General features: G+C 40.3%; 2 long non-coding RNA genes across 3 annotated transcripts; one reads left to right on the top strand and one right to left on the bottom strand.

Moving 5' to 3' along the window:
* The first annotated feature begins 1,852 nt into the window (after positions 1 to 1,852).
* On the top strand, positions 1,853 to 4,663 carry LOC128438446 (uncharacterized). The gene is made up of 5 exons (XR_008338340.1): positions 1,853 to 1,987; positions 2,396 to 2,578; positions 3,198 to 3,476; positions 4,043 to 4,190; positions 4,421 to 4,663. It is a non-coding gene; the product is annotated as an uncharacterized LOC128438446 (long non-coding RNA).
* A 1,453-nt stretch (positions 4,664 to 6,116) lies between these two features.
* Positions 6,117 to 8,903, bottom strand: LOC128438661 (uncharacterized). 2 transcript variants are annotated; one of them, XR_008338366.1, is made up of 6 exons: positions 8,800 to 8,903; positions 8,209 to 8,391; positions 7,503 to 7,589; positions 7,311 to 7,375; positions 6,597 to 6,744; positions 6,117 to 6,366 (listed from the first exon to the last, which is right to left on the bottom strand). It is a non-coding gene; the product is annotated as an uncharacterized LOC128438661 (long non-coding RNA). The 2 variants fall into 2 exon arrangements; XR_008338365.1 differs by having other exon boundaries at positions 6,597 to 7,589.
* Positions 8,904 to 16,226: the final 7,323 nt, after the last annotated feature.

Below are 16,226 nucleotides of genomic sequence, written 5' to 3' on the forward strand. Positions count from 1 at the left end.
TAAACCTAATATTTCCCTCACCCCCTCACCAACCACTGATATTTTCTGTTAAGGAATTCCTCCTCGTCTTAACCTGACATCATATGCTCCACCCACAAAAACACTCAAATTGCACTACCACTGTGCACAGCCCGCTGCGCGCCCTGCACCTCACTTCACCATATTAGCACCATCTGTCTCTCTCCTCGCTACTATCCACCGTTACCAGTGAGGCCAACATGGAAATAAGGTTCAGTGGAGGAAGTCACATCAGAGGCTCTAACTCAAGTCTCCCAGGCATTTTCAGAGGAAGGGTTCCCTGGAGACATTTGGCAGATCCAGAAATGTCCTCGAAGTGGGATTAAGTAAAACTTTTTTCGCATCAGGGACACATCCACAGAGGGCACCACATGCTGCAGTATGAATATAAGGTTAACCCTAATCTGTCATTCAATACATTGTCGTCATTATTCAGTCTGCATTTCCAGTTTCAGATCCTCATTGCACTATATTGGTTTCAACATGAAAGGAGACATATAAACTGAATAAAAAACTGATTTGTCTTCTAGTCTCAGTTTGAAAGAACTGATTATCATATGACCCCCAGTCTGCTCTATTTCATTTTCCCAACTCAGTTGGCTTTGTCATTTATTATTTGTTATTTTTCACAAAATATCATCACACTCAACTGGGGGTGTTCTTGTATGTAGTATGAGTGATAGTTCATAATTTACATTTCATTCTGAAAGCCCTGTTTGCTTGACTGTCTATGTCAGTAGCTTCTTGTACGGATACTTATTTATGTCGACTTGTTTTTCAAACATTTCAGAAAAAAGTAAAACATTTTAAAAGCTGTTTCAGCTATTTCAGACTCCAAAACCAACTGCATAGCACAATGCCACATATTCCTTGAGCAAACATACAGGTCAAAGAATTTCTAGAGGGATCTGGCATCTACCTTTATGTTAAAATTAAGCGCTGCTGTCATTTTACAAGCAACACAGTGCACAGAGCTGCGCATGAGTGAGTGCACAGAGTACCGAGGGCGACAGGAATCTGCATTTTATTCCCTAGGCTACCTCTTCTGAAACACAAGCTCAGATACTCAAACAGGGTGAAACCCCGGGAGCAACGAGGGTGAAAATATCTTGCAGATATAACATGATAGATGTGCTGCAAACAGAAATGAGGTGCAAATAGAGGGAAACAGCTTGTAAGCGCTCTTTTCTAAATAGACAAAGGGGATCATTTATTATTTTATGTTTCATCCAACCCAGTCTCATCAGAAAATGTTCAATGGCAACGTTGGTCCACTTGGACCGACGTTACCATCTCACAATCTGGCCTCTCAGATTGTGAGATGGTAACATTTAGTCCTCCCATTGTTTTGCATTGGCGTGTTCTCACGTCACGTGACTCTCAAGCTCCCGTCTGCGGAGAGGAAAACATGGCGGAGATTCCTTGTTTTTTCAGATAAAAATATAATTTTGTAACTTAGTTTGGGCATAAAAATACATTCTGACACCATTTCTAGCGAGAAATGTGGTCTTTGCTTCCACAGTCTTCAGCCAGTTCGTGCTTATGATAAATATTTTAATAGTTATCACGCATGTTTTTATCGTTGCTATGATGGTTGCCATGGCACCACGGGCGCAGCTTGGTGTTTAAATCACAGTCCCTGCGTGGTGTCCTTCAGTGATCGTGAATGTTATTCATGTTATATAATAGTAATATTTGAGGCTAGATTACATCTCTAATGAGAAGGATCCTGCGAGTCTGTTCATACCGAGGCCGGCCCGAGTGCGCGACCGGCCCGAGTGCGCGAGCCGAGCGGCCCGAGCGGCGCGAGCCGAGCGGCCCGAGTGCGCGAGCGGACCGAGTGCGCGAGCGGACATGACGTGTGGCTGTCGTAAAAACCCTATTTGTAAACAACCAGTCCTTTTAACTCGGGGCTGCGTCATAAACACGGCGCGCTTGGAAGACCACGATGTCATCTTCCTTCTGTCAGGTAAGTAGTTTATTGTTTTTAAAGATCGTTACGATCTAGGTTTACAGTCCGAGTGCGGAGAGAGTCCGTCAATCCACACTATGGACGCTGTTCATCAGCTAATACGCCATTGTTAGCCACATGCTTCAGCCCACGGTAGCCTGTGCTACCTGGGAGGTGAATACATTGTTGTTGAAACCAGTTCAAGACGCTTAGCTCATCATTGAGGGACGCTACAATATAAATATAAACATGAATTTGATTTATGAATGCTTTAGATTAATAAGGAGTGTATTTGTCTACCATTACTCCACAATATCAGGTCAATTTGGTTTAATGTATAGTATGCACTATGACAATAATGTTTCCATGTTATGGAGTTGCGATTCATTTTATAAAACAATTGCTATGTTCTGTTTTTTAATCAAGGAGGATCCAAGTGAAGCTACAGGAGTTTCATTAACGTCAACAACTTGGACCAAACAGTTTGTTTTGCTTGATGAAGAGCAGGAAGGGCAGCCTGGAGAGAAAGAGAAGCCGGGTTGAGCCCACTACCATCATCCACGTACCACGAGGAAGATGAGGGAGAGAAATGATCCTACCATTAAAGAGGTACTTTTAAGTTACATACCAGAAAAAACATTTTATATAATTTGCCAAATATACATTTTTATTAAATCCCCAAAGTACACTTGCTGAAATACAAGTTAATATCACACTGAAAGAATTTTGATCAATCATGCTTCCCTGCTGTGATTGTTTAACTAGGAAAACAACTTTTTCCACAGGAAGGCAAGTAAATTTAAGGAATACATGTGCAAAGTTTTCCTCTGTTATGTATAATGATGACCCCCATCAAACATAATGTTAGCAATATTTACACCTTTTAATTTATACTGTTTATTTCTGTCTACATGTGTGAATTTGCCTTCATTAGTTTCAGAAAAGAGCGATGATGTATCGGTCAGTGGGCGGCAGCACGAGACTCCGCAAACTAGTCTGTAAGCAAAGCAGACGAAGGCATCGAGGTTGCGGCCTGCCATCATTGTTATTTTGCTTAAGGGACTGAATATGTTTCATGTAGAAATATTAGCATTTCCCTTATATCTACCAAAACTGCTTGTTTCACAGACTGCAGTTTTGTTTTGATCCGATGTGGTGTGCAAATACAACCGTATCTGCAATGGGTTGTGGGGCATTAACATTTGTAACTCTAATTTTGTTTTGACAGACTGTGAAAAGAACGTTGAGAACATCACCACTCTACAGGAAGACACAGTCCAGTAATGGGTGTCAGAAGTTCAGTAGTGAACGACAGGTACTGTGGAAAAATATGTGTCATTGTTGTACAATGTCCTTTGACTCTGTTTAAACAAGGTTAACACAAAAAGGTTTGATTGTAAACTGATATCGGTATGAATTCATGTTATTCTCCTCGTCAAAAGAAACAAACAATCCAAATTACCTGCAGAAAGCCCTTGATGGACGCTTCAGCTGCATCGTCAGACTGGTGAGACAGCAAGATGCCAACTTTAATGCCAATTTATTTGTGTAACATTCTGTGACCAAATGTATAGATAACTTTTTGTAGATTGTAAAAATAGATAACCCATTTATTACAAAAAAACTACACTAGAATTACCGCACTGCGTTGTATGACTCCGCTAACCAGAGCAGTGTCCGTCTAATATTTCTACATATTTTCTCTCATATAAATGACACTGTATCTCTTGACAACTGAAACCATAAGATGAGGTCAGTGTGGCCTTGACCTTTTTACTTTAAGACAAATACAAAGTTAGACAATCCGAAAACATGCAGTTATGCCTCCGGCGACTCGCTATTGCAGAGGCATTAAAACCGTAGTGTAGTAGATTGGATTTTATTGGTGTTACATTGGACATCTTGTATGGGTACACCAAAAAATATATTTGGTTTCACATTCTAGATGGCAATAAGCAGAGTCATCAACTCAGGAAAAATATTTCTGTAGAAAAGAAAGCCTTGTATGTGTGTATGTATACATACACACAAGCGCACAATTGAGACGTTTTGTTTTTTATCATATATTCTCAGGCAGTACTGATGCATTTACTGAGAGGGGACGTGAGGGCCTACTCTGCGTGCTCAGAGTTCAAGCCCAGCAGGCTGCAGCGGTCCTGACATATTCTGGAACAGCAGCACAGTCTTTGGATGACTCCTCTGAAGATGAAAACATGGCGAGGTACTTCTCCACTGATGAAGAACTGTGAGGGCTGTGATTAGCTACACTCTCTTGCTACAATGCTACTCATGCTACTCCCTGGCAGCCTTAGGAAGGCATTAGCTTGCTGTGTGGTAGCTGTTAGCTTCAGCATTTTTAGTTTTTAGTGGCCTGTCTGACGTTTATGTTAAAAAAAAATCAGAGGGAACCATCTTCATAATTTAACACTATGGTTTGTTTGTGTCCTTCAGTTCTTCTCAAGAGAAGCAGTACAGGTGTGCCTCAGCTCCACGGTCCCTCCTGCAGCCTCCGCTCCTGATGCTAACCTCATGTCTCCATCACACCAAGCAGCAGACCTGGATTGACAGACCTTTCTCCAGAGCTGCCCCCTCCCTCTGAAACCCCCCTCTCCAAAACACTATTTGTGTAGTTTTTAAAGTATTTTTTGCATGAGAATTGTTGATCATAACATTTCCAGCAGATGCCTTAATATAATGTTTGTGCACAATAAATGACATTGATCATAACATAATGGTATTTCCTTGCACTTCTACACCATGATATTGTCAGATAAGATGCTGATTACATTAAAGCAGTGAATGCTCTGCTTTAAGCAACATAAACACACAATGATTCAATGGATCTGAAGTAGAATGGGCACATTACATTCTGTAGAGAATGCCTCAGTTATGGAAGTCAGAAAATAACTTTCTTTATCTGAGGTTCCAGCCATTTATAGTCACAGCAAAGCACACAGGTCTGGTTGTCTAAGTGGCGCCCATATCATTGTTTAAGATGTGTAACATCAAGTTTGTGTTTCAGTGCAAAATTAGTCATTAGTCAAGAGTTCACCATCTTGTTTACACTAAAATTAGGTGACCCAGATGTTTCACAATGCAATCTGATAAGGTCTTATGAGAAACATTCTTAACATTAAAGAAATCAACACAGAGGATAGCAATAACTGTTTGACTTTAATCAGTAGCTGGTAATCGGCAGCCTGACTTATTCAAACACATTAATACCACAATGAATGAGGCAGGGCCTTCTATCAGAAATCAACTATATCGTCACGTTATGTTTCTCTTGAGCACATGGAAATTACCTTCAGCTTCCACTTACTGTCACCTGAACCATACTGTTATTTCTGTATCTACAGTGACTTTTAGGAAAACATATACTAGAGGGCAATGTATAAACATTAATACATCTTATTTATATAGAGCTTTTCAAGAAGTGCAAGTACTAAACTGAGGGAAAGCTAATACAAACAATATATATATATCTTATTTCCATGTGCCAGGACAGCCTCACACTTGGATATAAACCAATTTTAGAATACATTTGCTTATACTGGAGATCTTTTAAATTAATGTCCCAGAAATGATTTCTGATGGAAAACCCCTGCCTTATTCATTGTAGTATTAATGTGTTTGAATAAGTCAGGCCGCTGATTATCAGCTACGGATTAAAGTCAAACAGATATTGCTATCCTCTGTGTTTATTTCTTTAATGTTAAGAATGTTTCTCATAAGACCTTATCAGATTGCATTGTGAAACATCTGGGTCACCTAATTTTAGTGTAAAGAAGAAGGTGAACTCTTGACTAATGACTAATTTTGCACTGAAACACAAACTTGATGTTACACATCTTAAACAATATGATATGGGCGCCACTTAGACAACCAGACCTGTGTGCTTTGCTGTGACTATAAATGACTGGAACCTCAGATAAAGAAAGTTATTTTCTGACTTCCATAACTGAGGCATTCTCTACAGAATGTAATGTGCCCATTCTACTTCAGATCCATTGAATCATTGTGTGTTTATGTTGCTTAAAGCAGAGCATTCACTGCTTTAATGTAATCAGCATCTTATCTGACAATATCATGGTGTAGAAGTGCAAGGAAATACCATTATGTTATGATCAATGTCATTTATTGTGCACAAACATTATATTAAGGCATCTGCTGGAAATGTTATGATCAACAATTCTCATGCAAAAAATACTTTAAAAACTACACAAATAGTGTTTTGGAGAGGGGGGTTTCAGAGGGAGGGGGCAGCTCTGGAGAAAGGTCTGTCAATCCAGGTCTGCTGCTTGGTGTGATGGAGACATGAGGTTAGCATCAGGAGCGGAGGCTGCAGGAGGGACCGTGGAGCTGAGGCACACCTGTACTGCTTCTCTTGAGAAGAACTGAAGGACACAAACAAACCATAGTGTTAAATTATGAAGATGGTTCCCTCTGATTTTTTTTTAACATAAACGTCAGACAGGCCACTAAAAACTAAAAATGCTGAAGCTAACAGCTACCACACAGCAAGCTAATGCCTTCCTAAGGCTGCCAGGGAGTAGCATGAGTAGCCTTGTAGCAAGAGAGTGTAGCTAATCACAGCCCTCACAGTTCTTCATCAGTGGAGAAGTACCTCGCCATGTTTTCATCTTCAGAGGAGTCATCCAAAGACTGTGCTGCTGTTCCAGAATATGTCAGGCCCGCTGCAGCCTGCTGGGCTTGAACTCTGAGCACGCAGAGTAGGCCCTCACGTCCCCTCTCAGTAAATGCATCAGTACTGCCTGAGAATATATGATAAAAAACAAAACGTCTCAATTGTGCGCTTGTGTGTATGTATACATACACACATACAAGGCTTTCTTTTCTACAGAAATATTTTTCCTGAGTTGATGACTCTGCTTATTGCCATCTAGAATGTGAAACCAAATATATTTTTTGGTGTACCCATACAAGATGTCCAATGTAACACCAATAAAATCCAATCTACTACACTACGGTTTTAATGCCTCTGCAATAGCGAGTCGCCGGAGGCATAACTGCATGTTTTCGGATTGTCTAACTTTGTATTTGTCTTAAAGTAAAAAGGTCAAGGCCACACTGACCTCATCTTATGGTTTCAGTTGTCAAGAGATACAGTGTCATTTATATGAGAGAAAATATGTAGAAATATTAGACGGACACTGCTCTGGTTAGCGGAGTCATACAACGCAGTGCGGTAATTCTAGTGTAGTTTTTTTGTAATAAATGGGTTATCTATTTTTACAATCTACAAAAAGTTATCTATACATTTGGTCACAGAATGTTACACAAATAAATTGGCATTAAAGTTGGCATCTTGCTGTCTCACCAGTCTGACGATGCAGCTGAAGCGTCCATCAAGGGCTTTCTGCAGGTAATTTGGATTGTTTGTTTCTTTTGACGAGGAGAATAACATGAATTCATACCGATATCAGTTTACAATCAAACCTTTTTGTGTTGACCTTGTTTAAACAGAGTCAAAGGACATTGTACAACAATGACACATATTTTTCCACAGTACCTGTCGTTCACTACTGAACTTCTGACACCCATTACTGGACTATGTCTTCCTGTAGAGTGGTGATGTTCTCAACGTTCTTTTCACAGTCTGTCAAAACAAAATTAGAGTTACAAATGTTAATGCCCCACAACCCATTGCAGATACGGTTGTATTTGCACACCACATCGGATCAAAACAAAACTGCAGTCTGTGAAACAAGCAGTTTTGGTAGATATAAGGGAAATGCTAATATTTCTACATGAAACATATTCAGTCCCTTAAGCAAAATAACAATGATGGCAGGCCGCAACCTCGATGCCTTCGTCTGCTTTGCTTACAGACTAGTTTGCGGAGTCTCGTGCTGCCGCCCACTGACCGATACATCATCGCTCTTTTCTGAAACTAATGAAGGCAAATTCACACATGTAGACAGAAATAAACAGTATAAATTAAAAGGTGTAAATATTGCTAACATTATGTTTGATGGGGGTCATCATTATACATAACAGAGGAAAACTTTGCACATGTATTCCTTAAATTTACTTGCCTTCCTGTGGAAAAAGTTGTTTTCCTAGTTAAACAATCACAGCAGGGAAGCATGATTGATCAAAATTCTTTCAGTGTGATATTAACTTGTATTTCAGCAAGTGTACTTTGGGGATTTAATAAAAATGTATATTTGGCAAATTATATAAAATGTTTTTTCTGGTATGTAACTTAAAAGTACCTCTTTAATGGTAGGATCATTTCTCTCCCTCATCTTCCTCGTGGTACGTGGATGATGGTAGTGGGCTCAACCCGGCTTCTCTTTCTCTCCAGGCTGCCCTTCCTGCTCTTCATCAAGCAAAACAAACTGTTTGGTCCAAGTTGTTGACGTTAATGAAACTCCTGTAGCTTCACTTGGATCCTCCTTGATTAAAAAACAGAACATAGCAATTGTTTTATAAAATGAATCGCAACTCCATAACATGGAAACATTATTGTCATAGTGCATACTATACATTAAACCAAATTGACCTGATATTGTGGAGTAATGGTAGACAAATACACTCCTTATTAATCTAAAGCATTCATAAATCAAATTCATGTTTATATTTATATTGTAGCGTCCCTCAATGATGAGCTAAGCGTCTTGAACTGGTTTCAACAACAATGTATTCACCTCCCAGGTAGCACAGGCTACCGTGGGCTGAAGCATGTGGCTAACAATGGCGTATTAGCTGATGAACAGCGTCCATAGTGTGGATTGACGGACTCTCTCCGCACTCGGACTGTAAACCTAGATCGTAACGATCTTTAAAAACAATAAACTACTTACCTGACAGAAGGAAGATGACATCGTGGTCTTCCAAGCGCGCCGTGTTTATGACGCAGCCCCGAGTTAAAGGGCTGGTTGTTTACAAATAGGGTTTTTACGACAGCCACACGTCATGTCCGCTCGCGCACTCGGTCCGCTCGCGCACTCGGGCCGCTCGGCTCGCGCCGCTCGGGCCGCTCGGCTCGGGCCGCTCGGCTCGCGCACTCGGGCCGGTCGCGCACTCGGGCCGGCCTCGGTATGAACAGACTCGCAGGTTCCTTCTCATTAGAGATGTAATCTAGCCTCAAATATTACTATTATATAACATGAATAACATTCACGATCACTGAAGGACACCACGCAGGGACTGTGATTTAAACACCAAGCTGCGCCCGTGGTGCCATGGCAACCATCATAGCAACGATAAAAACATGCGTGATAACTATTAAAATATTTATCATAAGCACGAACTGGCTGAAGACTGTGGAAGCAAAGACCACATTTCTCGCTAGAAATGGTGTCAGAATGTATTTTTATGCCCAAACTAAGTTACAAAATTATATTTTTATCTGAAAAAACAAGGAATCTCCGCCATGTTTTCCTCTCCGCAGACGGGAGCTTGAGAGTCACGTGACGTGAGAACACGCCAATGCAAAACAATGGGAGGACTAAATGTTACCATCTCACAATCTGAGAGGCCAGATTGTGAGATGGTAACGTCGGTCCAAGTGGACCAACGTTGCCATTGAACATTTTCTGATGAGACTGGGTTGGTTTCATCGCTGGCTGAACCTATGACACAGCATGGAAGTTTGTGCAGTTTCATCGCAGCACAGACAAATCCGGGATGACATGGCAGACCCATCCATCGGTGATTAGCACCAGTGATGCAGAGAGATGACAATTTGTTCTTTGACTTTAGGCCTGACAGCCCACACACAAGCTTAGCGTGGCTCTTGTCTCTGTTGCCTGGTGTTTCTAAGAGCCCACAGAGAGCTCCCCAAGCACTACTTCATCAGGGAGAGTGTCAAACATAATGTTGACAGTTAATGTGGTCATTTGGTGCATGGCTGGCAGTGATGACTTTTCAATTAATACCACCCAAATGGCAAAAATTACCAATTAGCCCTAATGTGTTGTACTGTGTGATGAACGCTGTGTAAGTGGATGAGTGTAATTTATCTGTGGCATTTTACCTATAATTACTTTAAGGTGCTATATGTAAGTTTTCTCTGTTGCTGACTGGGTTTCTTGCCAGGAGTGGGTGGCAGTGACGGTCGTTTGCCAAGTGCTTCAGCCATCATTGCATTTACAAGACAAGAGGTGATATTATGTCCTCTGAGCAGTTCTTCTTCTTTAGAGCAGACTGAACACTACAGTGACTCAATATTGGAAAGTGATGAGACGAGACAGGCCAGCTGGGCCAGGGCTAGCTGGTAAGCATGCTAACTCAAGTAGAGCAATGGAAAGGGGGAGTGTTGCAAGATGGGAAATGTTGACATATCATACCAGAGGCTTAAAAGTATCGTATTTTAATGTACTATGTAGCAAAAGCTAACACTAACATATCGCCCCTTTAACCTTAATTTGCAATTCAGCATTTCTAGAGGAGCAATTGTCATTGATTTGTATCGATTTTGTGTAAAGATCCAGACAATTTAGACTGTGGTAGGAAAGACCAACAGAAAGCAAAGCAGCAGAAAGACATGCTGGCAAAGCTGGGTAAATAAAAAGTGAAACTTGAGCTGCTGCATAAAAACTTCTAATACCCACACAGACAGGAGGAACAGATGTAAACATACTGGTAAATATCAAACACCGACAGCCGTCAGAAGCCATGTGAGACTGCAGGCCCCCAGAGTGTTGACTACAATTGGATGACGCATGCTGCTTCGCTGTGTTGTTTTCACATGCTGTTATTCTTTTTCCATTCTTTCATTATATCAACCTTAATGTGCGTGGTGAGAGCAGCAAGGATATAAAGACCAGAGTGTCAGTGACCCCAGTTTTTCTCTCGCTCCTCCTCCGATAGATCGACATATTGAAGCTCTCAGCTCTGGCCAAAGACATAGCGACCAGAATGTGTGGTGTTTATGAGACTCAAGCTGGGTTATCCTCAAGCTGCTTCCGAGACCAGTCCTCAAGTCTACCAGCCTGAGTCAGATGACACCGTGCTAACAGGATTGCCTTGGAAACATAATATTAATTTCAGTTCTCCAAAACAGGACAGCTACACTTCATGTAATGCTGCTTCAGGGTGATGTGCTGCAGATGTCGAGTCGACTTTCCCCCTCTCTAAAGTGTCGACCAAATAGAGTTCTTCTCAGAAGGAGGATAACTCAATAAAATCTGAGAGTCTCTCCTTGAGCATTAGTTCCAGATGTTTGGCCTCAGACGTTTGGATTCACTGTGACAGTTGGGGTGTGTGTGTGTGTGTGTGTGTGTGTGCATTGGTGTGCCAATCCTTGAGATTTATCTGCCGGTGCAGTTGAGTGAAAGCAAGCAGCAGGTGTGAGATTATGATTCGTTCTTATTTGGAGGTGAGCAGATGTGGTGCTATTAAAGCCTCACCAGATACACAAGCTGCTCCTTTGTATCATTCTTATCATTCATCTAATCACGTATAGGACTCCAACATGAAACCAGGCAGCTGGGAAGACGGCTCTGTTGAGACGTAGCTTAAAATGATATGGCTCGTGTGTAAGGTGGAGAGGGAGTGCTTTATTAAAGAGAAACAACACTATCTCCAGTTTGACTATCAGCGGGTTTTACACTTTTCAATTGTCTGTCTTTCTAGAAGCTACAAAGTGCATACAGGTTTGGTAAGTTTCTTGTTTTTGACAAATATGTGAGAGCGTTTGACACATAAGTTGTTCTATGAATTTCCTAACTACCCTTTTTCCTTAGGGGCATGTGCACAGACCAACAAGCCGGGATTCAAAATTGAAATTTGAAGCCTGAAAATGAATATATGCTGAAGTTGATGCGGTGAACGAGTTAGCCAACAGTTAAACTATCCAGCAGACAGGAAGCAATATTATCATTCGTTTGGTTGCACGTGTAATGTGTAATGTGTGATGCTGTATGATGTTTTTCTGGTAAATTTCAGTTTTAATTTATTTATTTTTAAGCTATAAAAACACGGTCAAACCTAAAGATTGACAGCTGAGACCGACGTATGATTGGTCAGGTGTGCACAATGATACCTGGAGACTCCAAATGTGTAAGATGGCGGTGTTTGTGTGTGTGGGCTACTTTTGGTTTCATTCCTAAACAGTGTGAGGAAAACAGTGACACATCATTCATCTTTTTATACAGTCTATGGATTCATCATTAACGGTAACCTATTTCACACAGTCACTGCATTGTTAATATAAAAATATTGATTAGAGCAACCAAACATTTTGGTCCTTTGAAACATGAAATAACAATGAGGACTATTAGAGATTCTCACTCAAACAATTCAAAGTGGAGCTGTGAATCATTCTTCTGACTGGGGACTGAATCTTCACTCTCTGCTGGTCTAAGTGCCATTAATTTGTTCTCGAGTTTTCACCAGAAGCTGGAGAAAAGGCTGATTGGTGCCGCCGCAGCTCAGGCACTGAGCAGCTCGCAGAGGTCAGGGCTCAATGTTCTGGTCATTAGTTCAACACCATTGACTTGATAATCTAACCTGGGAAGGACAGGTAATGGTTCCTATCGGCGCAATTATGGCTACTCACACAAACAGGTATTCGTACTTGTCAAGTACAAACCCGCTCAATTTCTCTGACCTGTGGAGCAAAGTGGTGGTGCTCGACATCTGGCACAGACCTGGGGTCAGATCTCAAAATACTGTCAGAGATCTTCCTGTATTTTGTAAAGTTTAAGAAAACCTTCCTATAATTTTTTATCATTCCACAGGAAGTCAATACTTTAACTCACATATAAACTCATTCACACATTCACATTTCTCCCCCTGCGACAATTGATCTTCTCCATTTTTAACAATGTGGTACCTTTTCAGTCGTGGTGTGGTATTTATTTGTGCAGAATGTATTAATATGTGTGCCTAAATCAAACAATATTAATTTTAAAGTTTCTGCGATGACCTATTTACATGACTACGTCTATTCACTGCACCTAATTGGGCTGCTTTATTTTTATACTTCCACACTATGAAGCAGATTCTAGTTTATTTAGGCTGCCAAATGATTTTTTATAATTCTAGTCCTTATGTATGTCTATGCTACACTTTCTAATTGAAATTATTCATTTTAAATGTAAAATGACTTGGATTTAGACATGGTCATGTTATAAAATGTGTCATAATCTTTTGTAAAGGACATCGTATGATTTATCATAAACAACCACAAAGAAAGGTATTTTGTTGCCGATGTTCATAGGTTCATAGTGTCCTGTAAAACAAGGACACGTGCAGTAAGATTATGTGGAAACTGATGATTTCACTCACACTACTCCGCTCTTCCTCTCCCTTCACTGGTTACCGGTGGCTGCCCGCATCCGTTTCAAAACATTAGTACTTGCGCACCATGCTGCGAGCTAAACACTCAACAAAATCACGTCTGTTTGCTGTACTGGCTCCTAAATGGTGGAATGAGCTCCCCATGGACATCAGGAATGCAGAAAGTCTATACATATTCCGCTGCAAACTAGAAACACACCTCTACCAACTATACCTTGAATAAAAGTTTGAACTAAAAATGTAGTAGCACTAAATGGCAACTATAGCACTTTGTAGTTTGGCTTTCTTGAGGAAATTGTACTTTCTTGATTCTTGTTGTTCTGGGTTTGTCATGGTTGAATGCACTTATTGTAAGTCGCTTTGGATGAAAGCGTTAGCTAAATGTAATGTAATTATGTATTTTTCACATAACCTATGCGAAATATAAAGAGTAAAAATTAGAATCCAACTTTATGGCCATTTATTAACACAATAATGTATCGCAGGTAAATGTGATGAATGATTTCTTGTCACCCCCGCAAGACAAGTCCTCTGGTTTCACCCCACTCCACCCCTCCAATACACAACTATAAAGACATCAGGATGGTTTTGTGACATTTCCAAGGTAAGTGTTGGTCTTTTTTTCTGAACCCACCCAAAGGTCACGTCCAGTGATAAAGGAGATAAGCTCAGTGTAATGCATTACTCTTGCTTGAAAACCATCAAAACAAAGGGGAAGTAAACAGGGGAGGAAATCTGTCTTGTTACTCGAGGCAGAAAAATAAAAAACCTGAAACCCTTGAATCCATTCCCACTCGAGACAGTTCAAGTGCTGGGTATGAACAGACTCTTGAGGCAGTGTAATACCCACCCCACCTGTTAAGTAGATTAAAGTAGATTAAATGTATTATTGTATTAAAATGCTGTGATTTCACATTTTTTGCTGGCAAGTAATCCAAAGATTAGAAACATTTTCGCTGCCTTAACTGGCTGATTACCATTTAAACTATTTTTTCACCTGCAATATTTTTTAAATAACGTCCCTTTCCTCCAAGACAAGGTGGCGTTTGCTTCTCCGGCACGACAGAACCTCTGGAGCTCTGAAATTGACTCCTGCTCACTTCAGTGCCCTACATTTCTCGCCTTTCAAATGGAATGTTTCGGATTTGATTGATTTCCAACTTGATCTATCTTTGCACCTGTACTCAACCACCTCCATCAACTTGGCAGAAATGCAACTAGAGAGCTATTGATTTTTGTACCCCCTGAAATCACTTAGAAGAGTATATACACTTTGCTCCCACTGTACCAAAAATATTTTTATCTCTCCAAAATGGTTTCCTATATTCTCAATTCCAAAAACCCATTTAATTCAGGGGGAACATTACTGTGGGAGGAAATTGAACATGGACTGGTGGCACCCAGGTCAATGAAAGCCTAAGATATAGAGCCATAATTTATAGTGTATAGAACCACTGTGCAACTCACTGTGATCAGGTACACTTCAAATATATATTGAGTGTTATAGGTTTTGATAAAAGAACCAAAAATGAAGGATCACTGGTTCAGACAGTAAGAACATTGCTTTGATAAATACTCTTTAAAGTGTGGACACTCTTTTAGTGTTGAGGACCTTAAAAGAACGATGTAATGTGCTAGTTGAACCATTATCTATCTACCTACTAATTCCTTAAATTAATCTTCCTGTTTGTATTCGGAACATATCTTGAGAACTTACCTGGCATGTGTAAGGTTCCAGGTGAGTGCCGTGTGGAATTTGGTTTGATTTGAACACACAATATATTCAATATCAATTAAATAAGAATAAACAGACGATCAGTGCCTTGTAGTCTGTGGTCTGAGTTAAACAATTCCTCGGAAACTTTACAGTACTGGTCAGCAATGGGCAGCCTGTGGGCCCAACAACAGCCAACATTATCTGTCCCTCCAGATCATTTTGATAATTTAATTATTTTTATTTTACCATTTGGAGTGAAACTGCAAAGTATAAGTAGGACATTCATGCCGTGCTGCAATGCTTTATGTTGAGCTTGATTACTAAACTTTCATTTTTGTAACTTTGTGAACTTGAGTCTGACAGTTGTGTTGCTTGTTTAGCAGATCTCTGAAATGGCTCTCATGCAATGTATTCAAAAATAACACCAGCCAAGTAAATCATTCAGATGTATATACACACACGTGAACAGCAATAAAGCAAATTAGTTCATTTTGTGAAATACATTGACTATAAAATCATTATTGCAGATAAACCAGGTAGGATGAACGCAAATGTCACTCTGCTCTAGACTGTACATAACAATCTCTGCACACACACAATAAAAAGTGACAGTATATTGTACAACTGTTCAAGTAGGACTCACTAATGTCAAGAAATATTTCTGAAGAAGCTCCAGAGCATTAACACAGGACAAGAGAACAGTCCGTTCAAAACAGGCAGGTTTAGAACGGGCACTTTAAAATCTGAAATCACAGAATGTGTTCGCAGTTTGTTTTTCTCAAATCAAACAGTATATGAAAATGATTTAGGAGGAGGCGACAAAAGGAGCCCACTGGCCACAGCTTCTGTAGTTTATTAGATGTTGTTGCTCTATAATTGAAAAAAAGCTGTGCTCCATGAAAGTGTTGTCCACAGCTCCACTCTTTGTGTCAAAGTCACCTTTCGTGTCACTGCTTCATGGAAAGCTGCCCCAGTGATGAGCTGCCAGGTATTAAGCATTTTTAATCTCACTTAATCTCCCCCGAGCTTCATCCAACCTTCCATTTTCAAGGAGTTAAAACTTTATGATTTGTGATTCGCGTTTACGATTCTCATCTTTCCTCTCGTCCCGTCTTCCTTCCCTGTCCCTACGGCGATATCAAGTGTGCATTTTCTTTTTATTATGTATGGACTTACTGCAACAGAGGCAGATGACCTGGCCTAAAACGAAATGTATATTCTTCATTATTGAACTTTGCATGTCAAGCAACATTTGGTGTCTCCCTG

Source organism: Pleuronectes platessa, chromosome 4 (assembly GCF_947347685.1).
Source record: "Pleuronectes platessa chromosome 4, fPlePla1.1, whole genome shotgun sequence".
NCBI lineage: Eukaryota > Metazoa > Chordata > Actinopteri > Pleuronectiformes > Pleuronectidae > Pleuronectes > Pleuronectes platessa.